The sequence below is a fragment of the Schistocerca nitens genome, chromosome 3 (genome assembly GCF_023898315.1).
Source record: "Schistocerca nitens isolate TAMUIC-IGC-003100 chromosome 3, iqSchNite1.1, whole genome shotgun sequence".
Classification (NCBI taxonomy): Eukaryota; Metazoa; Arthropoda; class Insecta; order Orthoptera; family Acrididae; genus Schistocerca; species Schistocerca nitens.
The window spans coordinates 314,376,856-314,404,395 of NC_064616.1; the positions used below are offsets into that span (position 1 = coordinate 314,376,856).

The 27,540-nt window shown below is 44.4% G+C and overlaps 1 pseudogene; it reads left to right on the plus strand.

Annotated features, from left to right (window-relative positions):
* Window positions 1-5,983: 5,983 nt before the first annotated feature.
* Window positions 5,984-6,101, plus strand: LOC126250313 (5S ribosomal RNA; annotated as a pseudogene).
* Window positions 6,102-27,540: the final 21,439 nt, after the last annotated feature.

The following is a 27,540-nucleotide window of genomic DNA, read 5'->3' on the forward strand; positions in this document are numbered from 1 at the left end:
CCACCATTTCAAGGGTGTCTCGTGAGCATCTCGACGACTTAATGACAGGGGTCACCGTCCACTATCGTGGATTGTAACGTCGGATATACAGGTCACATTGTAGTAATTCAATCACGAATCCAATTTCAACAACGGTTGCTACTTAACCAAATCATCCATACGATATCGCGGTTTGTAACTACAGATATAGCGGATGCCCCAGGAGGAACGGTCAAAATTCAAGGATATGACAAGAACGATCATTCGAAGCAAACACTGTAGTAAACATAGGCTCTAAATTGCATAACTTGACAGCTATGAGTACTTTTTCCATCTTCGATACTATGAAAAAAATCTCTTCTAATGCAAGCACTTTGCTTTTCCATATTTCAAGATGTGGTATCATGAACCGAAACAAGGAAAAAGGTCCAGTAAACATGTGCTGTAAAATGCATACCTTAAGAGCTGTGAGAACTTGTTCATCGTCGTTAATGTGAAACACATTTCTTCCACTGAACAAGTACTCACATCTCTTAAGGAACGCATTTTAGTGCCCGTGATTACTAGACAATTTTTCCTTGGTTTGGTCTAAGCTACCTACAAGGTATTTGTTTGACAGTATCGAAGATGAGCAAGTGCTTATAGCTGTTAAGGTATGTATGTTAGAGCCCGTGTTTACTAGAATTTTTTGCTTCGAATAATCGTTCCTGTCATTACCCAAATACTATCCACTTGCCCTGGGATGCCCTGTGGGTGCCACGTTGCATTAATTCAATTACCAATCCAATGTCAACAACTGTTGGTCAGTCATACTGCCCACATCATAATGCGGATTATAACTACAGCTATACATGTCACATTGCAATAATTCAAGCAATAATCCAATGTCAAAATCAACTGATAATCAGCTATTCCATCCATGTCATATCGCAGATTGTACTTTACGATATGTGGGTCTCATTCTAGTAACGCAATCACCAATCACATGTAAACAACAAATGGTGATCAGCCATTCTACCCACAGTATAATACGAATTGTAAATTTGAACATACATGTCAGTTTGCGGTGACTCAATCTTCAATGAAATGTCAACGATAACTGATAATCAGCCATACTATAAATAAAATTCTGTGAACTGTAACTGCAGGTAAAGGAAGACAGAGATTTGGATATATCCATCAAATAATTGAGGACATAGGTTGTTATTGGTACTCTGAGATGAAAAATTTGGCACAGCAGAGAAATTCGTAGTGAGCCGCATCAAACCAAACAAAAGAAGACTGATGACTCAAAAAAAGAAACTACAGGTGACATTCAACTAATTCAGTCCCCAGTCTAACATCAACAAGAACTGGTAATCAGCCATACAATCCATATCATATTGTGGATCTATGAATACTCACAGATATATGGATCAGATCGCAGCAATTCAATCACCAGTCCATTGTCAAGAACAATTGGTGATCTGCCATAGCGCCGATACTACACTAACAGAAAAAAAATCGCAACTCTAAGACGGAGTTGTGCGACCTAAACGGAAGTTGGTAGGCGTATTCTTATATCTCAAAGATAATGTCTATTCAAATTTCTCGCCAGTCGCATATGAGTGGTTCTAGTAACGTCACTATGAGGATGCAAATCAAGTTTGCCTTAAAACACGCAGTAACGGACGTGCCCGTTAGCTACCTTTGAGATTAAAGGAGATGAGTTGATGTTAGTCAAGAATGCGTTTAAAGCGACAAAAACGCCTTTATCAACACCTTACTGATTTTTAACGAGCTCCTGTAATAGGGCTACGAGAAGGTTGATGTTGCTTTTGCAATATTTCAGAAAGACTTGGCAAGAATGCAGCCACTGCACATGACTGCTGGTAGCGGTGGTCACGAGAATGTACCCTCACAAGAAGACCGGTCTCCGGAAGGCCACACGACACTACCAAAAGGGAAGACCATTATGTTCGGCGTATAGCTCTGGCGCATCGTACTGCACCTGCAGCAGCAATTTGAGCAGCATTTGGCACCATAGTGACACAACGGACAGTTATGAATCGGTTACTTCAAGGACAGCTCCCAATCAGACGCCCTATATCGTGAATTCCATTGACCCCAAACCACCGCTGTTTGCGACTCCAGTGGTGTACAGCGAGAGCTCATTGTATTGCAGGCTGAAGGTCTGTTGTGTTTTATGATGAAAGCTGGATCTTCCCCAGTGCCAGTGATAGCTGCATGTTGGTTAGAAAGATGCCAGTTGAGAGTCTGCAACCAACCTGTATGCGTGCTAGTCGCACTGCACCTACACCTGGAGCTGATGTCTGGGATGCGATTTCGCAGGAGCAGTCACATGGTTATTCCACGCAGCGTGACTGCTAATTTGTATGTCAATCTGGTGATTCGACCTGTTCAGCTGTCATTCATGAACGCCATTCCAGGGGGTATTTTCCAACAGGATAACGATCGGTCACATCGCTGTTGTAACCCAATATGCTCTACAGAATGACGACATGTTCCATTCGGCTACTCAATCAACAGATCTGTCTCCAATCGAGTACGTATGGGACATCAGCGGACGACACTCCAGCGTCATCCACAAACAGCATTACCCATCCCTGTATTGAGCGATCAAGTGCAACAGTTATGGAACTCCTTCGCACAAACTCATATCCGGCATCTTTACAACACAATGTATGCACGTTTGCATGTTTGCAGGGTTTACACCTATTATTAATATACCAGCATTTCACATTAGCAATAACTTATCTCGCACTTACATTAACGGTGGACCTAGGGATGTTTAGGAGTGTGGAAATCTCGCGTACAGACGTATGACAGCCGGCCAGGGTGGCCGACTGGTTCTAGGCGCTACAGTCTGGAACCGCGCAACCGCTCCGGTCGCAGGTTCGAATCCTGCCTCGGGCATTGATGTGTGTGATGTCCTTAGGTTAGTTAGGTTTAATTAGTTCTAAGTTTTAGGGGACTGATGACCATAGATGTTAAGTCCCATAGTGCTCAGAGCCATTTGAACCATTTTTTGACCTTAGAAGTTAAGTCCCATAGTGCTCAGAGCCATTTTTGAACGTATGACGCCGGCCGTTGTGACCCATCGGTTCTAGGCGCTTCAGTCTGGAACCGCGCGACTGCTACGGTCGCAAGTTCGAATCCTGCCTCGGGCATGGATGTGTGTGATGTCCTTAGGTTAGTTAGGTTTAAGTAATTCTAAGTTCTAGGGGCCTGATGACCTCAGATGTTAAGTCCCATAGTGTTCAGAGCCATTTGAACCATTTTTGAACGTATGACACAAGTGACACCCAGTCACCTGACCACGTTCGAAGGTCGTGAGTTCCGCGGAGCCTCCCATTCTGCTCTCCCACGATGTCTAATAGCTACTGAGGTCGCTGATATGGAGTACCTGGCAGTAGGTGGCAGCACAATGCACCTAATATGAGAAACGTATGTTTTTGGGAGTGTCCGGATACTTTTGATCACATAGTGTACGCCTGCCATCTTCTCTCGCCAGTGAACGATTCAGGGACCTATATTTCGATCAAGTATATCATAAAATAGTTCACGAATGAACGGATGGATCTCAGTGTTCAACAGCAAAATATTTCGGCAAGTGGCCCCGTTGCCATCACAGTCGTGATGTGAGTTCATCGGCGTACCTGATAAGGGCAAAGCAGACGCTTGCCGAAATATTTTGCCCATTAGACACTGAGATCCGGCCGTTCATTCGTGAATTACTTCGTCATGAATAACACAGAGAGAAGCTGAAGATTAACAACATTTTGTTTGCCTACACCACCCTGTCGGCGTTCCGTTCATTCACCTCGCCGAAGCCTCTCCCAGATCATCTGACATAAATCTTACTCAGGGCATCTCTAATGCAATGTAGAATCTTGGACATATCTCCAAAAAATCTCTGTAAGTCCTAGGTAACGGCTGACTCGTTGTGGATAAAGATTTTTCTCTATTGTTTCGAGTTTCGTGTTGTCCATTCCACAACACACCGCCCCTGTCAATACGATGTAGAGTTGGAGGTTATGTCTTAAAGATTAAAGACTGTAGTAGATAGCCAGACTGCGGAAGAATTTAAGCTTGTAATTTTTAAGCAGCTGTAGTTCAGAAGCGAAGAAGATGAAGTCAGTAATAATGTACACACTCGGTGACGTTTAGCGGAAAGCGATCATTCAAACGAGAATGAATTCGTTCAGAAACACTCCAAGTGAAACCACTGCTCAAAATATAACAGCTTCCATAAAATTAGTTGGTACCGTGTTAACTAACATTCTGACCCATTTTCAAGAGAAACTCATCAGACCGAGACGAATCAGTATGGATTATATGTCACAAGACTTTTAGAAATTATATGTTTGGAAAGGAGGACATTTCTCTTCCAAAGGGAAGGAAATCATTTAGACGATATGGATAAATTAATTATCAACGCAGTTTCTTTACGATGATAAGAAATGAATCCATAGATTAAAATGGAGATATCGAACACCAGAACATGATGGTAAAAAAGGAACGGAAACCAGTAATAATTCAGAAAGAAGTCCAGTCTAGATACGGTAATCCCCAACTACCGCAAATTAATTTGTTAGATTACGAAGCTGTGGAAGAGGACAAATAATACTTAATGTACGCAGATAGTTATAGGAAAAAGGAAACGGTACAGCAATTGTTAGAGATGGTTGTGGAAGGGTTAGAAAGTTAAGCTGTTACAGATTCTGGTAGAGGATCCAGTTTCAGTTCATTGTTTGTGTGATTGAAAGACGAGAGGAAGATTCCAAAATTACCAGTATAATGAATAACAATAAATGGCCTCGTCAGAAGCCAAAATTTACCACTCAGGGCTCAGATTTTCTTGTACATTTCTGCAGGTGAAGCTCGTTTACAAGAATATTGAGGCAGCATCGCCTGCGTTTGACATCACTAGGCGGGAAATCCTCTCATTGGTTACATTGTAAAGCCAGCAAAATAGCAACCAGAATATGCACAGAAGAGTATGGTCTCACAACTGCTTCGCCACTTACGCACTTCATGGTGTTAGAAATGCATTGCAATCATTGCAAGTAGCGTAACCCATCAGAGGTCATGTTGGTCCTGGAATAACCAGTCAGAGGACCAGAAACGACAGTACAAACACATGACGTGTGAGACCGCTATATCATATTTCTTAACTCAATCAGAGATGATACCACAAATGAATAACATATGTTGCTATCATTTCATATCAGAGAGATAGGACAGAGGGGCATACTGTTACTGGAACAGTAAGAATCTCAGAAGCGATACCACAAACGGATGATAAATGTAGTAAATACTGCAATTCGATGACAGAGTCAGAGACAATATGAAAAACTCCTCAAATTTGGACGTAGACCCCACTCTACCTGTTTGTGATCCTAACAGATATTGGGCTTACTGTGTGTTTGCGAGGTAAAACATACATTACGTGATAGAGGGAGACGAATATAGTGTCATGGAGCCAGTTGTAAATCGTACCTCTTGCTAAGAGATTGCGGGTTGAAACGTGCTCCAGACGCTCAGCTCCGCTTCCAAATACACAGTAGCGCATGGACGTTGACGTGGACACATCACGCTCGGGAATGCCGATTAGCGTCTACCCAGTAGTCGCACTTCCGTTCCTTTTGGAAGGCGAGACAAAGACGCTGCAGTAGCCACTGCATCAGCTCGTGACCGTACGCAGAGCAGCATTTAGCTTCTATCCGGAGCCCACCACAAGCAGATATTGTTGCTACGTCTAAGTGCCTGATCACTTGGAAAGACATACTGCCTCACACCCGTCAGTATTAACATTCAGGCTCTGCTGAGTACCGTAACGCACAGAAATAGTTAGATCACCTACTTGTATCTCCAAACGCAGTAGATTCTCAGTTTGATATCATCGAAGTTAAGATGTTTTAACGTTAGTAAATATGAAGTGTTCAGTTTTGTATATAGTACAGAAACTCAATCTTATTTTCATAATATCGCTTGCTGAACGGGCAACGGCCTTGCCGCAGTGGATACACCGTTTCCCGTCAGATCACCGAAGTTAAGCGCTGTCGGGTGTGGCTGGCACTTGGATGGGTGACCATCCGGGTCGCCATGCGCTGTTGCCGTTTCTCGGGGTGCACTCAGCCTCGTGACGCCACTCGGCCGAATAGTAGCGGCTCCGGTTACAGAAAACCGTCGTAACGACCGGGAGAGCAGTGTGCTGACCACACTCCCCTCCTATCCGCGTCCTCATCTGAGGATGACACGGCCGTCGGATAGTCCCGATGGGTCACCTGTGGCCTGAAGACGGAGTGTGCTCTTGCTGAACAATCACACGTAACTATGGACATTTCGCACCGATTTCAAGTGTAAATGATTCAATAGCCAATCTGTAACAAGTGACTAAAATGGAAGTTTTGTATATGAATGCTAATTGCTTTCATCATTGTTTTATTCTGGCAATATAAGGAATACCAAGGAGAAATTTGATGTAGTTATATAAACTTCATTAGAAACAAAAAGTTCACACCCTGAATTATCACAGAAGTCTGCATACTAGAATGCATCCAGGGATAACTGTAACGGTTATATTACTACTATGGTTCTTATTGAAGTGAAGAAACACGCATGGCTATCGTCTAGAAAAGACATTCATCACATCAGGGAGTCTGTTAATTCAGAGGTGCAATAATGTAAATCCGCTATTACCTGAGCATTCATAAATAGTCTGCACGGATGTGCCGCCGGATGATGTCCGACATCATGAGGTGGTTGAAAATTGCTGATGGCTAGGTACGACAGACGGTGTCCGCACGTCGACGCCCCTGTATATAGAACACGCGCATGAAGAACGCGCGTGCGCGGAAATCACGCATGCGCAATGATCTGCAGATAGATGGCGTCATACTCAAACGCCCTCTGCCGAAAATCGCAGAGCGGCCCACCTGCGCGTGCGCTGTACGTTATGTTTACTAACAGTGCGGCCATACGTTACTCACTAAAAAACCGAACCAGATCTATGTTATGATGGGTCTGTTATCAAAAAACTTTGATTTTCTCGTCGTGATTTTATAGCAACCAATGCAGGATTCCAGGCTGTGCTCAGTTGAAATCCCACGTCCCTGTTGATGGTATTATCAGCTGTACGGATATGTATTGCTTCCTTAATGACGCAATCCCAGACCGGCAATAAAACTTCTGTCTTTTCATAAATCATGCGATGTCCTGTATTCAGTGTTCTGCAATTGCAAACTTCTCCGGTTGGTGTAGGCGTGTATGACGCTGATATTCATCGCTGCGTTCTTGTACTGTGCGACATGTCTGGCCTATGTATGCCGCCCCACATTGACAAGGAATCTTACACACACCACGTTTCCTCAGGCCAAGATCATCCTTTACCGAACCCAATAGGTTCCTCACTTTTGCAGTTGTTCGAAAAACTTACTTAATATCATATCTTCCGAGGACTCTTCCGATTCTTGACCACATGGCACCAAAATACGGCAAGAAGGCCGAAGTGGTGGGTGTCTTCGTACCTTCATTCTGCTCCATAAATTGAACTCGCTTGGGCCTGATGCATTACGTTTTTGCCTCTCAGAATAACCGTTTTGTCGGAACACGGTTCAAATGTTGTATCTCACTCGACAGGCTTCTACGATCAGATACCACATGCGCTCTATGAAGTAACGTACGTAACGCATTGTGGAGGCTGATGGCAACTTGTGGTCTGCAAATATAGATCTGTATGCGTTGGCTTGCGTTAGACGCACTGTCCCAAGGCCCCATTTGCTTTCCTTCGTACCAAAACATCAATAAAAGATAACGTACCATCTTTTTCCATTTCCATGGTGAAGTTTATATTCGGATGGAGCAAATTTAAATGCTGAAGAAACGTAGGTAGCGTATCAAGTTCATGCGGCCACACCACAAATGTATCATCCACCTACCGCAAAAAACAAGAGGGTTAGTGAGTGGCTGATTATTGTTTTTCCTCAAAGTCCTCCATAAAATAATTGGGCACCACGGGAGACAGAGGGCTTCCCATGGTGACACCATCCACTTGTTCAAAATATTGATCAAGAAATAAGAAGTATGTTGAAGTAAGCACATCTTTAAATAATGCCACTATTTCCTCCTCAAACTTGTTGCAAATGAGCCTTAAAGAGTCCTGCAAGGGCACCTTTGTAAATAAAGACAAAACATCAAAACTTACTAAGGAATCCGACATTGCAACCTAAGAATTTTCAGGCGACCTATGAAATCTCCAGAGTTTCGCATATAATGGTCGCAGTTGCCTACGGGAGGTCCCAATAGTGATGTCAGATACTCGTATTTAGTAGGTACTCCTGTCTTCCCAGAATGAGATTTTCACTCTGCAGCGGAGTGTGCGCTGATATAAAACTTCCTGGCAGATTAAAACTGTGTGCCGGACCAAGACTCGAACTCGGGACCTTTGCCTCTCCCTGGCAAGTGCTCTGTCATCTGAGCTACCCAAGCACGACTCACGCCCCGTCCTCACAGCTTTACTTCTGCCAGTACCTCCTCCTACCTTCCAAACTTTATAGAACCTCTCCTGCGAACCTTGCAGAACTAGCACTCCTGAAAGAAGGGATACTGCGGAGACATGGCTTAGCCACAGCCTGGGGGATGTTTCCAGAGTGAGATTTTCACCTTGCAGCGGAGTGTGCGCTGATATGAAACTTTCTGGCAGATTAAAACTGTGTACCGGACCGAGACTCGAACTCGGAACCTTTGCCTTTCGCGGGCAAGTGCTCTACCACTTGAGCACTTGCCCGCGAAAGGCAAAGGTCCCGAGTTCGAGTCTCGGTCAGGCACACAGTTTTACTGCTATGTTACTTACAGTGGGTTGGAGAGGCACCCAATTTTTATGAATCTTGGGTAGGCTATAGAGTCTATGAGGAACTGCAGCCTGTTGACGCAAACCCTTGGTGATTTGCGCTGGAATCGAGCTCTTCCTGATGAGTTCCAAAGTCTTTCTCTGGGTGCTACCCGTCGGATCACCTTTCAGTTTACTGTATGCAGGATCATCGAGCAGTTTGTGTATCTTGCTATTATATTCTGTGTGTGAGAGAAGCACAGTAGCATTTAGTTTGTCAACAGGTAAGTTGACGATGTCTTGGTCTCCTCTCAATTCTCGTAGAGCATTTCTCTCAGCTGAGGTGCTGTTAATGTTGGACTTCTTAGTTGGGGCTAGAGTCAAGATGCGGCATGTGTCACGCCTAATCTCTTAGACAGCATTATTAGGAAGTTTCGAAACAACGTGTTCTGTTCCACTAATCACATCTCGGATGGGAATGGTCCCCGGTGTAGATGAAAAATTCAAACCCTGCTCTATAACCAAAACTGCAGCGTCGTTCAAAGTCTTCTTCGTGGGATTAAACACGGTACGTCTTCTTGACATATCTTCTTGCGTTCGGGCTTCGGAGTGATCGTATTTTGTCATTTGACGAACCTTAGCTTGTCGTTCAGTCCATCAGCCAGCGCCCCAGTGGAGCTATCTATCCTGTTCCAGGAAACCGCTGAAAGTTTCGCTGAAATCTTCAGATGGAGTGAAAGTAATTGTTTGGACACCACGCACGATTCCTGGGCGGCCGCTGTGACCTAGCGGTTCTAGGCGCTTCAGTCCGGAACCGCACTTCTGCTACCGTCGCAGGTTCGAATCCTGCCTCGGGCATGGATGTGTGTGATGTCCTTAGGTTAATTAGGTTCAAATGGTTCAAATGGCTCTGAGCACTATGCGACTTAACTTCTGAGGTCATCAGTCGCCTAGAACTTAGAACTAATTAAACCTAACTAACCTAAGGACATCACACACATCCATGTCCGAGGCAGGATTCGAACCTGCGACCGTAGTGGTCGCTCGGCTCCAGGCTGTAGCGCCTAGAACCGCACGGCCACTCCGGCCGGCTAGGTTAATTAGGTTTAAGTAGTTCTGAGTCTAGGAGACTGATGACCTCAGATGTTAAGTCCCATAGTGCTTAGAGCCATTTGAACCATTTGAACGATTCCTGACGCGCATAGCGCACTCCTTCTCTCACAAGTTCCGCATTCGTCAGTCGTTTAATTCTAATGGCAGACGCAGACTTTATATAACGTTTAAATTTAGCAAAAGTAAGAGTGGTTTGCTTGTCGCGACATCGCAGCAAAAGTGCAAGGGTGCATAACAATCTATCTCTCCTGAGACGTAACTTGCCAAACTCAAATATGTTCTTCACCATCTCCTGTGGCTCTTCAAGCTTTCCCTCTGGAAATGTTGTAAATAGTGTTTTAGTCTTCATCGGTTTGCCGCCGAATAACATTGCGCAAATTTCAGAGTATTTCCTTGGAACAACTGTCCGACATCTTCAGGGGGTTGAACCTTGCTTGTGGCTAGATACGACTGACGGTATTCGCACGTCGACGTCCCTGCCTATAGAACACGTGCGCGAAGAATGAGCAGGTGCGGAAATCACCCATGCTTAATTATTTGCAAGTAGACGGCGCCATACTCAAACCAACAAGATACCGTCAGTCGTACCTAGCCACCAGCGAGGTTTAACAACCTGAAGGTATCGGACAGTTGCTCCGCAAGGAAATACTGTGGATTTTGCACAGCGTCATCCGGCGTCAAACCCGTGAAGACTATTTACAACATATCCTCCGGGAAAGCTTGAAGAGCTATACCTGAGCTTTCGATCACCCGACGCTGCAATGCACGGTCTTTGGCTTGCCCAAGGCAATTTGGAATTTAGCAACTCCAATACATTATCCTAGGCTTCCAAGAGATAGAACAAATACATGAGCTCGTATCACTGTTTCATTGGCATTCGAAGGTTCATTATCATTGTCATTCCAGTTGAGTTGTGCAGTATAGACCCCTCGCCTCATCGTTACGCAGACCTGCATAGGCATACTGTCCGTTAACCAGCATACGTGCAAGCAGACGAAGTGTTACCAACACACGGTCTACAATCACGAAGAAAAATTATCCGAGCATTGTGAGATTGTCTTAGATAATGTGGTACACTATATTGCTACTGATTTCTTTATCTCTTATGTTTATCTGCTGTATTCAATAAGCTAATAAAGAAAATCTATCTAAAAATGGTTCAAATGGCTCTGAGCACTATGGGACTTAACATCTATGGTCATCAGTCCCCTAGAACTTAGAACTACTTAAACCTAATTAACCTAAGGACATCACACAACACCCAGTCATCACGAGGCAGAGAAAATCCCTGACCCCGCCGGGAATCGAACCCGGAAACCCGGGCGCGGGAAGCGAGAACGCTACCGCATGACCACGAGCTGCGGACAGAAAATCTATCTAGTTTGCACTGTACCAGTACATACGATTTACAACTTATCATGATAACGTTACTAAAGAAAGTCTTTTTTAGTAAAGCAAAGTATCCCAGATTATCATGAATTACCAGGCTAACATCCACTTTCGGTTTCAAAACTGTCTGTGTCTACGTTCAGTCAACATTCATACTGAAGTAGCGGTACAGGATTACCACAAAATTATACATCTGTAGCAGTAGGGGTAGATATATAACAAAATCCAGTTAACAAAGCATTCAGTGCCACACCTAATTCACTGCAATGGACAGAAGCAGAAAAATCAGGCGCTAACAAGTGTGCATGTCAGCAAGTTTTACACCTTTAGATCTACAGAGTACAGAATCAAGTTAGCGAAAACATTTATGGGGGAGAAGTCGTCAGGATTTCTTAGCTGATTTTCGATCTGTCTATTAGTGGCTCTTTCACAGAAGATATAAAAATCTTGTATTCAGTGAGATTATAATCGAAAATCAACTCCCTCTTCTGCTTGAAGCATTTTACCACTAACCTAGATCAAAACTGCATCAGACAGCGCTCCCTTGCACCAGTGATGGCGAAGGCGGAGCATTCGCAACGTAAATGGCGAAGTAAGCTGCAGTTTCTGTTGGAACAAACTTGCTAAACTCAAAACCATAAATTTCTTACCTCTGTATCATCCCTTAGGTGAGAATAATGTAGAATATTCAATCCAAGCGACACGTAAATATCGAGTGAATATGATGATGATGAGGTCCCATACTCAGAGGAGCGTCGGGGACGATGCGGGAGACCCGCACCGCCTACTAGGCAAGGTCGCAGTGAATTTACCAGGAAGTAAATCGACGATCTCATAGTTGGCAAACGTATTCTGGAATGGTCCCAATTCTCTATTAGACTGGTGACAGGCAGAATACATTTGCTCAGCCGACGTCAGTCTTGAGCTGGCTGGCCCAGGGAAGATTGCCCTTTGCAGATGCAAAGTCGCCGGCTGCATTAGCTACAAGCAGATATACCTATTATTGGTTAATGACTTTTATTCACATTTCTGTAGCTACGATTTGTGTCTAAAGGGTAGTTATGAACAATATCCAGGTGCATTACAGTAACTCGAATGTCATACATAAAGAGCAGGGAAAATTATTTGGGCGTTTCTCCTCCTCGATAGCTGTGAAAGTATTTTTGGTTTCTTTACCTTAAGCGAAAAGCAAACAAAAAAGCTCATTCACTGGAAGCATTCGCTTTCTTAGCATCACCAAACACTATTAGAATTATGAGTAAGTAACTTTCAGTTTAATATTAAATACTTGAAAACATTAATCCCTATTAATTCTTGCATTGGAACAACATCATCTGTGGGAAGACTTTTGGCCCACTGTTCGTCCGTCCAGGTGCCATGTTGACGACTCCACTCTGCACGTTCCCTTCCGTGAAGACGTATCAGAGGTACACATACAACAGGTCTCCGACAGTAAAGTACACTCTGCCAAATCATTCCGTACAATGTTTGCTTCGGCACAACACGTTCAGTGGATGCTGAGAGGTCAGATGCCAGTTGCCGTGCAGTACTAAGGCAGTACCGTCTGCCCTTACAGTCAGATAACGGCCCTCTCTTTCTGATGCCACATATAGTCAGCCGTCCCTTGGTTTTCGAGATAGAGTTTTGGTCTCTAGAAACTGTCGCCATATCCCAAAAACAACAGAACGATTCAAGTTAAGCCATCAGGCCACATCAGTTTGCAACTGTCCTGCTTCCGTTCTTCCCATGGCCCTCCATCTCAGAGAGTCTGGTAGGCATCTTCTCTGTGCCATACTGCACCGTCTGTGACTGTGTAGGACAGCGACTGTGGATATCGGACTACCTGGAAAAAACTACCCCGTTTTGTAGGTGCACTGACGTCATCATTGGCTTGGGTGTCCGTTGACCGGAATGCCATCTTGCGGTGCAGAATGTTAACGTGCCGACATTTGATGACAATCCGTATGATTGTATCGTGAATTAGACACAGGTCGGGGAAATAACGGTTTGATGCTTTAATTTTGGACACCTGTGTAGTTGCAAGTTACGAAAGCGAATCGTGAAAGGAAGTTTTTCAGTGTCCGAAAAATAGAGCGCAAAAGACGCGTAGATAATTAAACAAGAGAATCATTGCAGTGCAAGTCCGATCCCAGCTTCTGAAATCATGAAAGGGGAAGTTGGCGTGATGAGAAGGTGAAACAAGAAATAAAAAGTAATGTGGCGAATATTTCATATTCAAGTAAAACTTTCATTCATTCTGTAACAAGCCAAGAGACGAAAAGTATCGCCTAATAGCAACGATTACAATATAACTGCCGGAGATGCTTTGTCCTTAACAGCTAAAAACTCCTGATAAATGAGCTTTTCAATTGTTAGACAGAGAGGAACCAGAGTAACAAGACACTCTAATTGAGAGTGGGACGGAATTTCTATACAGTATCTCAAAGCTGGGGCATTTTGTTCGTAGATTATTCCTCGGTTGTTTCACATTAGTGACCCCTCTAGTGTATCACAACATTCACATTTGAATTATCGAGATCTGATTGTTAAAACTGTCGGCTGTTCTAAATATTATGGCACTTTTAGCCGATCTGACTCGGTGGACAATGCTAACTGTAATTTTATTTCTTCTTGGAGACTACTGGGAGGGCTTAAAAACGCTTTCAAGATAGTCTCTGAGCTCATCAACTTCCCTCCTGATACAATTGCTCATTGACTCTGGCTTAACTAAAAAGTTGAAGATCACATAAATGGAGTAAAACCAGTAGGACAAAAAGGCATGGAGACTAGATCACCATATCTTTACATCACTGCGGAATAACTTAAAAAAGTTAAGCATTGCTAAGGTAACAAATTTAGATGAAATGAGGTCCATGAAAGAAATTAAACATTTCGAGGTGAAACCTAAATCATTTCTTCCGTAAGTATCTCCGTTTCGAAATCGGCCCTATACAACTAACAAACGCCAAATATGTGTAACTGAGGACCTCTTAGTCATTTTAAACACTTTGGTAGCTCTATGGTGCATTGGGGAAATGTCCGCCAACCGATACTGTCGTTACGGGAAGCGTTCCCCAATTAGCATCCTCCATTTCGTCAAAAAAGTCAGCAGTGATATGGTTTCAGGAACAGGGTCAAACAGAGAGAATAAAATAATCCAGAAATCTAATGAAATGAAACATTTCAGATTCCACGAAATCAATGTGGTACACATTTGGGGCCATGGTGATTGGCTGCTGTGGATATACACCAAGAACTTCGTGTTCCATGCGTGGGCGTGTAGCTACATCAGCAATTTCCTTTAACCGTATCTTACAAGAAGGATGAGCAGCATGTCGCTCTCTGACATAGTTGAAACTTTGCTTGATTAAAGAAGGGTGACAAAAAGGGACGCTTATTTTGTCTTAGGCGCCAACACTAAATACACTCCTGGAAATGGAAAAAAGAACACATTGACACCGGTGTGTCAGACCCACCATACTTGCTCCGGACACTGCGAGAGGGCTGTACAAGCAATGATCACACGCACGGCACAGCGGACACACCAGGAACCGCGGTGTTGGCCGTCGAATGGCGCTAGCTGCGCAGCATTTGTGCACCGCCGCCGTCAGTGTCAGCCAGTTTGCCGTGGCATACGGAGCTCCATCGCAGTCTTTAACACTGGTAGCATGCCGCGACAGTGTGGACGTGAACCGTATGTGCAGTTGACGGACTTTGAGCGAGGGCGTATAGTGGGCATGCGGGAGGCCGGGTGGACGTACCGCCGAATTGCTCAACACGTGGGGCGTGAGGTCTCCACAGTACATCGATGTTGTCGCCAGTGGTCGGCGGAAGGTGCACGTGCCCGTCGACCTGGGACCGGACCGCAGCGACGCACGGATGCACGCCAAGACCGTAGGATCCTACGCAGTGCCGTAGGGGACCGCACCGCCACTTCCCAGCAAATTAGGGACACTGTTGCTCCTGGGGTATCGGCGAGGACCATTCGCAACCGTCTCCATGAAGCTGGGCTACGGTCCCGCACACCGTTAGGCCGTCTTCCGCTCACGTCCCAACATCGTGCAGCCCGCCTCCAGTGGTGTCGCGACAGGCGTGAATGGAGGGACGAATGGAGACGTGTCGTCTTCAGCGATGAGAGTCGCTTCTGCCTTGGTGCCAATGATGGTCGTATGCGTGTTTGGCGCCGTGCAGGTGAGCGCCACAATCAGGACTGCATACGACCGAGGCACACAGGGCCAACACCCGGCATAATGGTGTGGGGAGCGATCTCCTACACTGGCTGTACACCACTGGTGATCGTCGAGGGGACACTGAATAGTGAACGGTACATCCAAACCGTCATCGAACCCATCGTTCTACCATTCCTAGACCGGCAAGGGAACTTGCTGTTCCAACAGGACAATGCACGTCCGCATGTATCCCGTGCCACCCAACGTGCTCTAGAAGGTGTAAGTCAACTACCCTGGCCAGCAAGATCTCCGGATCTGTCCCCCATTGAGCATGTTTGGGACTGGATGAAGCGTCGTCTCACGCGGTCTGCACGTCCAGCACGAACGCTGGTCCAACTGAGGCGCCAGGTGGAAATGGCATGGCAAGCCGTTCCACAGGACTACATCCAGCATCTCTACGATCGTCTCCATGGGAGAATAGCAGCCTGCATTGCTGCGAAAGGTGGATATACACTGTACTAGTGCCGACATTGTGCATGCTCTGTTGCCTGTGTCTATGTGCCTGTGGTTCTGTCAGTGTGATCATGTGATGTATCTGACCCCAGGAATGTGTCAATAAAGTTTCCCCTTCCTGGGACAATGAATTCACGGTGTTCTTATTTCAATTTCCAGGAGTGTAGTTTCTGAGAAACTGACAGTCAAAGTTTTACAACACTGCAGTGCCTGTGTCGTCCACAAATATAATGCAAAGTTCCTTCGCACACGCATGCCTGTTGAAGGAACAGGCACTGCGGCGACTATCATTGTTATGAAATGCATGAAATTCATTAAAAGTTGAATTGAATGACGACACTGAAAATTTGTGCCAGTTCAGGACTCGAATCCATATGTCGTCACCCATGCGTCTCTAAAGTGCACTCGTACATCCATTATGCATATTCCTCTACAAGGGAGACAATTTTATACGATACTGCAGTGCCTGTGTCCGAATGAACTTTGCATTATAGTTGTGAACAACATAGGCACTGCAATATCGTATTTACCTGCCGACACCGACCAAGTGACTTCCAAGTAAAATGTTTCCCCTGTAAAGGCTGATAGTACCTTGTAAGGGCCCCTGCCAGGGTGACAGTGAAGATGGTCAACGGTTTTGAAGGCGGAAGACGACAACCATGTCCCAACGGTGGATAAAGCGGATGAACTATCTTCATTTAGCAGCGTCTGTTCTTCACAGAAGCGGCTGCGAAGGGCATCTAACTCCAGAGGAGCAACCTATTATCAAGCTCCGGGGCTTACAACCTCGGTACTCTTACCGGGAAGGATTTGTCCGAACCTCCCCTAGCTTGAGCAACCAAGCATCATGGAATGTCGTCACAAAAAGGACACTGCCCCAGGTAGTACCTCTTGGAGGGGATCTACCACTTTTAGGAGTGCAATCAGGCCTATGGATTCTGAGGAGCCTGAACCTAGTGAAGACACAGCTACGGATAAAAACTTCAAGACAAAACAGAATTACTATTTTGGGACTTTGAAAGTCAATCCTCTATTGAAAGACGGAAACACGAAGAGTTGACGATGATGATGGACGAACATGACATAACCATCTTCGCCATTCAAGAAACCAGATACCTAGATGAAGACACAATGGACATTGAGGGTTACAGGATTTATAAAGGCAAAAGGGCAGTCAAAATAAGTAAGAACATGCTTGTACTTGGCACAGCTTTTGTTGTTCGTAGCCGGCCAGTGTGGCCGAGCGGTTCTAGGCGCTTCAATCTGGAACCGCGCGACCGCTACTGTCGCAGGTTCGAATCCTGCCTCGGGCATGGATGTGCGTGGTGTCCTTAGGTTAGTTAGGTTTAAGTAGTTCTAAGTTCTAGGGGACTGATGACCTCAGATGTTAAGTCCCATAGTGCTCAGAGACTTTTGAACCATTTTTGTTGTTATTTGTAATAAGGTTGTCAGTTCAATCATGGAGTTCTTCAGCCCTTCTGAGAGACTTTCTATCCTAGCTCTCAGCTGTGGTAACAAAGGATACACATTGATCAATGCGCATGCACCAATCAATGAAGACAACACACGTAATCCTGAGAAAGTTGAACAGTTCTGGGACCTTCTTGAAGAACAGTTAGAGAAAATACCATCTAAGAACATAAAGATCCTACTAGGTGACTTTATCTTTCAGCTGGGAATAGAACCGCAATTCAGATCAACAATTGCAAAGTATCCTGTTCACAAGATGGCTAACAGAAATTGTATAAGACTCGTCAATCTGTGTCGATCCTTCAGTCTTCAGATGATGTCAGCATTTTACAAACACAAGCCAAGTAAACAGAAGACTTGGCGACCACCAGGCAATGTGTGTGGAGAGAAACATACTGATCACGTAGCAATCTCTAGGCGAGCAATTAAGGAAATAATGAATGTTAAAGTACAGAGAGGCGCCCAGTTTGACTCGCATCATTACCTCTCCAAGATCAAAATGAATTTCATCCCTCTCAGTAAGGCCGTGAAATCCGGAAATAAAATTCGTAAATATGACGGCGCAAAGCTCAAAATCAATCAAAACATATTGGAACAATACCACCAGCAACTGGCATTTGAATCTCATAAATGGACGGACATCGCCTCCGAGATCCAACAAGCAGCTAATACTGCAATCCTGACAGCTGCAAAGAGAAGGCATAGATGGCGGAATGAGGTTTGTGATGAGGTGAATGAGGTTTGTGATGAGGTGGTGGCCAAAAGAACAAATGCCTGGAAAAAGTGGAACTCGAACAGGAGATATACTGTATTTATCTGTTCCATATAAGATTCTCTCAAAGCAATACAGAACAGAGTAGAACGTCATCATGACGAACTGATTGGGGAATATCAAGCTGGTTTCTGAAAGGGCTGTTCTTTCCCAGAACAGACCTTTAACCCGAAGAACATCATCACGTACAAAAAAACTAGAGGAAATAACTACGTGGTCATCTTTGTTGATTTTCAGCAGGTATATGACTCCATCGACCGAGAGGCATTAATGAATATTTTGGAAGACCTTGGGGTGGATGATACATCGAGAAAGCTGATCAAACAAACTTTCATTAATACAGTCTCAAAAGTAAAATTTATGGGTGAGACCTCAGAACCTTTTACAATCAGAACGGGCATAAGAAAAAAAATGGTTCAAATGGCTCTGAGGACTATGGGACTTAACAGCTGTGGTCATCAGGCCCCTAGAACTTAGAACTACTTAAACCTAACTAACCTAAGGACATCACACACATCTATGCCCGACGCAGGATTCGAACCTGCGACGTAGCGGTCACGCTGTTCCAGACTGAAGCGCCTAGAACCGCACGGCCACACCGGCCGGCGGGCATAAGACAAGAAGATGGACTATCCCCACTTCTTTTCAACTGCGTCTTGGGAAAGGTCATTCGAGAGTGGAGAAAGTTGTTAGCCGTTCAAACTGGGTCCTAAGAACATAAGAATGTACATTGACTGCTTGGCCTTTGCGGATGATCCGGTCATTTTTGCTAACAACATAGAGTCAGCAGTCAACAATATCGATATGCTGTCAGAAATTACTGAAAAAGTTGGACTTCAGATCTCTCTTCAAAAGACAAAATATATGACGAACAGCTGTGATGGACGTGAATGGATGACCACCAATCTGAGAAAAATCGGACGATTTAAGAATTTCAGGTATCTCGGTGAAGTCATCCAGGAGAATGTATTAGAAGAAGAAGCAATTAATGTCAGGACGAGGAAGTTAGACCAGGCATATCAACTGACAACGAATACCTATAACAAAAGGTCTCTGAGTATAGGGGCCACTTTCCGACATTATAATACAGTTGTAAAACCTGAGGGTTTATATGCGTCCGAATCTTTGACCATGAATAGACAAGATCAAGCTGAGCGGCGGAAAAATCGAGAGCATAGGATATTAAGGAAAATCCTAGGTAATAGATGGGTTGATGGATAATAGCGGCCGGCCGCGGTGGTCTCGCGGTTCTAGGCGCTCAGTCCGTAACCGCGCGACTGCTACGGTCGCAGGTTCGAATCCTGCCTCGGGCATGGATGTTTGTGATGTCCTTAGGTTAGTTAGGTTTAAGTAGTTCTAAGTTCTAGGGGACTGATGACCTCAGATATTAAGTCCCATAGTGCTCAGAGCCATTTGACCAATTTGAAGCATGTTGGGATGGTGCTGTCCATGTTAAGTCCCATGTTAAGTCCCATAGTGCTCGGAGCCATTTGAACCATTTGATAATAGCGATTGAGAGCAAATGACGACTTGTACAGCAAAACGTAACCTATCGCAGCACCCATTAAGAAAAGACGATTGTTATTTTACGGTCATCTCATGAGGATGGACGGTGACCGACTAACACAAAGAACATGGAGTTTCATCCAATCTAAGAAAACAAGGCCGAAATGTTTCGAAGAATGTGAAAAAGATCTTAGGCAGATTGGTATCTCAGAGAGAGAAATTCCTGACAGGAACAAATTTAGAAGATTGGAGAACAACTACCGAGATTTTAAAATTGCATCAACACTCAAAAGACGCAGGGGACCTTTGTCCGAAGAGCTTAAACTGGAATTTCTTGGTGGGCTCCTAAGATACTGTCAGGAAGTCAAAGCTGCAACAAGAACAAGACCTAGACACTAAAATGAAATTGGTTGTTACCACGCAGACCATAGAGTCTCAACTCGGGGAAGAAAAATACATAATGGATGTACGAGTGCAGGTAATAGACACAAGGCTGCGGGCATATGGAGGTTTGGGTTTCTTCATCAGTCGTGCTCACATAGCCACCGCTCGCGAATCTGGGTTCGAGTCTCGGTGCGGTACAAATTTTCATTGTCGTCATTCCATTATGCAGCTGATAGTTGGCCATGTTCGAAACTGCAAATACATTTCACGTAGCCAAAGTTTTGATGTTACTGCTTCAGTTCGCACGCGTGGAGTTGTATCAACCAACTTGTGAACATAGTGGCTAGCAGCACAGGTTCTCATACTTTCAACCTGCTTTGAAATCGGATTTATTTACAAAATAAATAAGCATTTAAAATGTTATGAAAATTATATTTTATCACTGAAAACGAAAAACATATAAATTCTAGTATATCAGTTTTTGCTTTGAGTTTTACTTCTATAATACAAGAGAACCAGTGTATACTGCAGTATGCATTGCACAGTTACAGTGTTTCGTGTGTTGGCTTCCTGCAGGGGTCAACACTCCCTTCCCCCACCGACATGGGTGGTGGCGTCGGGGGCGGGGCACGCGGCGGTGGGGGACGGCACGGAGTGTCAGCCAGAGGCGCCGGCCGGGGTGGCCGATCGGTTCTAGGCGCTACAGTCTAACGGCGCGACCGCTACGGTCGCAGGTTTGAATCCTGCCTCGGGCATGGATGTGTGTGATGTCCTTAGGTTAGTTAGGTTTAAGTAGTTCTAAGTTCTAGGGGACTGATGACCTCAGAAGTTAAGTCCCATAGTGCTCAGAACCATTTGAACCATCAGCCAGAGGCCTGCGCAGCCCGCCTGGGAAAGTAGCCTCGACTGTCGGGCGGGCCTAGACCCGAGCTGCCCGGTCAGCCGGTCGAGCTGCCAGGCCGTGCGGTGCGCCGCCAGAACCCGAGTCCGCCCGGCCGCCCGTCCAGCTCGGCCACTCGACAAGTTGCTCCAGCCGTACGCTAAAGTATTGTGGGCGCGAAAGGAAATCTCTGTGGCCCGGTCGCAAGTAGTTTCTTACTTCCCACAGTATTTACTGACACAATACTTCACCTCCAGTCTCATAATAAGATAACTGATGGCCGTTACAGCAGCAAACAAGATGGTTACTTAAATTTCCACCATTGCCCGTAATTGTTAAATCAACTTACTGTTAACGTGCAAGTGAGAAACCTCTGACCATGACGATTCAAAGAAAATAGTTCGTTTTATTAATGTTCATCCTACTAATTAGCGAATTTTTTAACATTGATGTAAATATTTAGAAGTTTTTAGTGACTCACACTGATGTAAGGTCGATTGTACGGCGTTTGTGTTCAAATGTGTGTGAATTCCTAAGGGACCAAACTGCTTGGGTCATCGGTCCCTAGACTTACACACTACTTAAACTAACTTAAACTAACCTATGCTAAGAACAACGCACACACCCATGCCCGAGGGAGGACTCGAACGCCCGCGGAAGGGGCCCGCCGGCCGTTGTGGCCGTGCGGTTCTAGGCGCTACAGTCTGGAGCCGAGCGACCGCTACGGTCGCAGGTTCGAATCCTGCCTCGGGTATGGATGTGTGTGATGTCCTTAGGATAGTTAGGTTTAATTAGTTCTAAGTTCTAGGCGACTGATGACCTCAGAAGTTAAGTCGCATAGTGCTCAGAGCCATTTGAAGGGGTCGCGCAGTCCGCAACATGACGCCTCAAACCGCGCTGCCACACCGCGTGGCTCGGCGTTTATCTTTTTCTCACCGGGTACACCTTTACCTAGGCAAAGTCTGGCTCCGACTTTGGCTTATTTTACAGACATTTTGTTAAAAATCTACAGTTTAAATTTATTACTTCACAGACCAAACACAAATCTGTGTAATGTGCAATACCGTATCGAATCATCCATTAAAAGCCTTGCAGTTTGGAAACTAAGTCTAAATACAAATTGAGTTCTTGGGCACCCTTCACGACATCCTAGTAGAAATTCATCGTACTTCATGCGAAAATGTCAAGAATAAAATTAAGGAACATTTGAAGCGATTTGAAAAAAATTCAAAGATTGTTTCTCTGCTCTACTAGTAATAACAACTGGACGTGCAATCGCTTGGAAAACACAATAATTTTGGAATCCACATGAAGTGTAAATCGAAACCGGCAAGTTCTCGAAACTTCCAGTGACGAAGTTACAGAAAATAAATCTTTCTCACCAATAAATTTCTGGTTAAGCTTACAGACGGAGATTCCATTCTATCAAATGCAGCCGTAACAAGTTTATTACCTATCTCGTAGTCATATCTGTGCGAAAAGGCTTTTCCTTCTTACACGTATATAAAAAATAAATCCAGAACCAAACCTCATAGCGAAAGTAATTTGAGTCTGTCTTTACCTTACGTGATTCCGGGTTTCAAAGTTATGCCATATGCAAAGCAGGCAGGTCCTCCTTAACGAATTTCGAGGGAGGTTGAGCCAGCTAATTCCATAACGAAACCGCGCTACCACGCGCGGTTTCGTTATGGAATTAGCTGGCTCAACCTCCCTCGAAATTCGTTAAGGAGGACCTGCCTGCTTTGCATATGGCATAACTTTGAAACCCGGAATCACGTAAGGTAAAGACAGACTCAAATTACTTTCGCTATGAGGTTTGCTTCTGGATTTATTTTCTGTTAATTCCATTAACAGAAAAGTGTAAAATACTTTGATATTGCATACTAAACGTACCTATTGTGCAAAAGTTTCGTCAACCTTTTTGATGTGTTACAGGTGAAATGTAAAGTGTTGTAAAAGCATTAGGGCTATTAAAATGTTTGCTTTGAATCCAATTATTTCCATGTTACAGTAGGTGCTTTTTAGTGTTACATCCATCATTTTACATTATTTGTTATTTTTCTGTGCAAAGGACTAAGAACTCCCCGTTCCTAGCATATCAAAACCTTCACGACTCTCAAAGGAGTGCAGACAATTCAGAAAGCAGTTGCACTTGCGTGTGGCCAGTAATTCGCGCCTCCCCAGCGCTGCCTGTTTCCCAGTTGACACCCGGGCTCGGCCGGGTACCCGAACGAGCCGTGGGCCTCGACGGCGCATCGGGGCCCGCGCACTACGTTGCCGGTACAGTTGAGCTCGATTGCCCGTGTTGCGAACAACATGACGGAGCAGTCGGCTGCAGTCGATCTCGGGCGGGCAAATGTGGCGCAATGCATGGCTCTGGTGTCAGAGGGATGGGGTGCAGTGGCGGGTGGTGCGTGCGTTGGGCCCAAGGCGGCCGGCAGCAGCAGCACCGTATCTATCGCAGGTTCCACCTTTCGGACGCTACCTCGGATCGTACGATGGTGGATCCACACTGAACGTTTTCTGGGAATTATTACGCAGATGGATCCATCCCAAACGTTACCCCCAGATCATACATCGGCAGATCCATACCAATAATTATCTGGAAATTATTTCACAGATCGATCCACCGCACACTTTGCACAGGTGGATCAGCTCCGAACAATGTTCCCGGATGTAGTGCATGCTGGATCTACCCTGAACATTATTCCTGGACGTAGCATGGGCAGATCCACCTCCTGTACACTGCCCTGGAGCATACGTGGGTGAGTAAATACCGAACATTATCCTGGATTTTTTTTCGCATACATTATTATTATTATTTAAATAAGCAGTTACCCTCTTGTTATCAGGTGGCCTGGCAGTCTCTAATGTGAATTTCATCGACTAATATTCAGTTTGGGTGACACCATACAAACAGAGAAAAGTCACATCCACCCTCTAACCCTGGCTTGGGGAATCCATATCACAGCACACACATAAAAGAGTGTAATTACAGCCACACTTAGAGGGTACGATCGCAAGTGCTATCGTCTTGTGTGTATGTTGCTTGTCGTTGCCAGACCCTCCTCCCCCCCCCCCCCCCCCCCCCACGTCACAGCACACACATAAAATAATGTAACTGGATTGCAAATCCAAAGACATTTAGAATGTATAACTACGTAGCTTTCTCATCATGATCTTTATCCAAAGGTTTCTACTACTTGTATGAATAATCATCATTAGTAAAAAAGCATTTTCTGTTGATGCTCATAAGGCCAAATTGTCATCCTAAGATGCATTACAGTGTATGACTTACACATTTATGAATACTAAGGCAGACCGAAATATGATCTAAACCTGAATCTTCTGGATAATTAAAGTAAATACTGTTGCCTTGTGTGGATGTACATACATTCCATGTAATCAGGGCCGATAAGTGGTTATAAAACTATACTCTGTTACATTGTAAATCGATTACATGGACTACCAAACAGCGACGGTGACAGTTCTACTTTGGATTAGCCCGTGATGGATGACTGTCTATTCATCGTAAGGAAATCGGTATGGGAAACGGTACCCACTGAGAGGTATTTTTTATACATGTTGTCTTCTTTGTTTTTCCGCAGTTGCAAATATACAAGCTGTATATGTTAATTACTGTCATTTGGAACGCTAAATAAAGTCTTATTAACACCACAAGCGTTTCACTTTATTCTCAAGCATCTTTAGTGGTCACGTTTTTTGCTGTTTACGCCATTCTTCCTGTTCTTCTACGTATATGTGTTGCGGCTTAGCATAAAATACAGTCACTGCATAGATGCACTGACGGAACAAAAATCGCAACACCAAGAAGAAGTGCGACATGAACCAAAAGTTGGAAGCGTTTATTTACATCTGAAAGATAATGTGTATTCAAATTACGTACCAGCGGCATAGGAGTGACGCTAGTAGCGCCATTATGAGGAAGCAAATCAGATTTGATTTAAATACAAGCTGTAACGGTCGCGACCGTTACTTACTTTTGAGACTGGACATGGTGAGTTGATATTAGTAAAAAAAAATGTTCAAATGTGTGTGAAATCTTATGGGACTGAACTGCTAAGGTCATCAGTCCTTAAGCTTACACACTACTTAACGTAAATTATCCTAAGGACAAGCACACACTGAAAGGGTACAGTACCGCCCAACATTGAAAATAGGTACAACATACTTCATTATTTTTGTCAGAACAACACATTTTTTTGTAAAATAACTCAATTTCAATTAATACAGCGAAGCCGGATACCAGTGTTGGAAAGAATGACAATTTATTTATTTAATTGATCACATGTGCACTCCCACAAAATAAATCCCTACATCCAGTTTGGCGAGATCTGTGAAATGAATGAATGTATGGTCGTCTGCTAACAGCAGATAGTGAATGTGAATATATGATCATCTTTGACACGATCCTTTGGCCACCTTTGGTGGGACCAAAGAGATGAAATTTACCTGAGCTTTGAGCGCCTGAAATGTGGCTGACCAATATGGTAGCAAGGTGCTCCCCCACTTTGGCAGAGGTGCGAGAGAACCTCAAGAACGGCCATGTTTCAGCATTCTGCCGCTGGATCTTGTGCTGTTAAGACCTGTCTTAGTTGTGCTCCGTAAAGACAAAAGAGTGGAGACATGGTATGCATGTGTAATATTTAAGAGTAGTTTGAAATAATAATTTCTCTATTTCAGGAACTTTTGTGGGGAGAATTAAATGTCAGGCAGGTAATATTAATGGGATCGTAGTAATCTTCGGAAGTGACCAACGGTCACAATGAAACCACGTGTAGCAATAAGTTGAAATACTTCCGTGTGCTTAAGTTTAGCTGAATTACTAGCGTGTGTACTATAAGTTGAAATATTTAAGAAATAGCGTGTGCAGGACTTGAAATTAGAGGCGAGTACTTCCACGTGGTGAGTACTGTGTGAGTCTCAAACTGTGTATGAGACAAAGGATAAAGAGAAGTACTCGTCCATGGTATCAGTTGAGGACTCGTGTGTGTGATGAATATGTTCTTAATATTACTTTGCGAGATAGGTTTCGTGTGACGCTTGATTCAAACTATAACACTCTGAGAGAGAAACAAGGTGAGTCAGCCGTCTATCCAGCAACGCCACTTGGCTTGCATTGCACAGGAAGACGTGCATATATCTCCAGAGTTCATAGTAGGAAAGTAGAATTACGAAGTGGGGCAGTGTCGTGTGAAACTGGGATAAATATTAATTGAAGTGGGAAAGCTGAAAGTGATAATGTTGTGACTATTCCCTGTGTAGTATTTCATGTTGTAGTGTGGTGTATGCCATGTAATTTAAGTATGTGTGGTTTGCATGGGAGAGTAGCAAGGTAGTTTCAGAGGTAGTGGGTTATGCGCGTTCCTTTTGTACTGCTCGGTCTGGAGGAAAGTTTCGTGATGATGATTGTGAGAGTCGAAGTGTGATAAATAATAAAAGATCCACCATCCTATCCAGAAAGTGCACTGTAGCGTTAAATAATTACGAGACCATAATATAGAGAATCACCAATGTAAAGCCATGCCCACTGGGCGGAATTTCTCATGTGTTATTGTTGTAGGTTTAGAATTTGTGTGCTTAGGTTATAGAATTTATCAGAATAAATAAGATAGTGAAAAGAAAAAGATTGGTGGCCTTTTCCTTCGAATTGTATGTTGTCATGATATCCAGAATTTATAATGTGTGCGCCACTCATATTCAGTGCGATGGTCACGTGTTGATAAAAGCCGTTAAAAAAAAAAAAGGAAAATGTGGTATTGCCAGTGCGTAGTGAACAGTCAGAGTTCTGTAAATTACTGATAGTCAGATGTGCGTTTCCGTTGCGTATATTTCATACAGGAGGATAATTTGTAACTTAATTGTGAGTACGAGAGTTCGTGTTACTCGATAAATAAGAATGAATCCACTCGCTTGGCAGACCACTCATCTTGCAGGCCTGACTGCTTGATGCCACAGTATGAGCAAGGCATGTGGGTGCCTCTCAACACACCCATGCCCGAGGGAGGACTCGAACCTCCGCCGGGACCAGCCGCACAGTCCGTGACTGCAGCGCCTGAGACCGCTCGGCTAATCCCGCGCGTCTGATGTTAGTCAACAACGCATTTAAGGTGACAAAGACGCCAATGTCAACACCCCACGGAGTTTGAACAAGGTCTGTAATACGGCTACGAGAAGTTGGGTATTCCTTCTGCAATACTGCAGAAAGACTTGGCAGGAATGAAGCCAATGTACATGATTGCCGGAAGCGGTGGTCATGGGAATGTACGGTCGCAAGAAGACCGCTCTCCGAACGGCTACGTGGAGGGAAGACCATCGTGTTCGGCGTACGGCTGTGGCGCATCGTACTGCATCTGCAGCAGCAATTTGAATACAGTAGAGCGTCGATTATCCGAAGTAATTGGGGGACATGGGTGTTCGGAAAACTGGTTTGTTCGGATAATCGAACTGTACATGTTTATTTGCCAAAAAGAAGTACTGTACAGTAAATTTATTCATAAAAACAGGCATC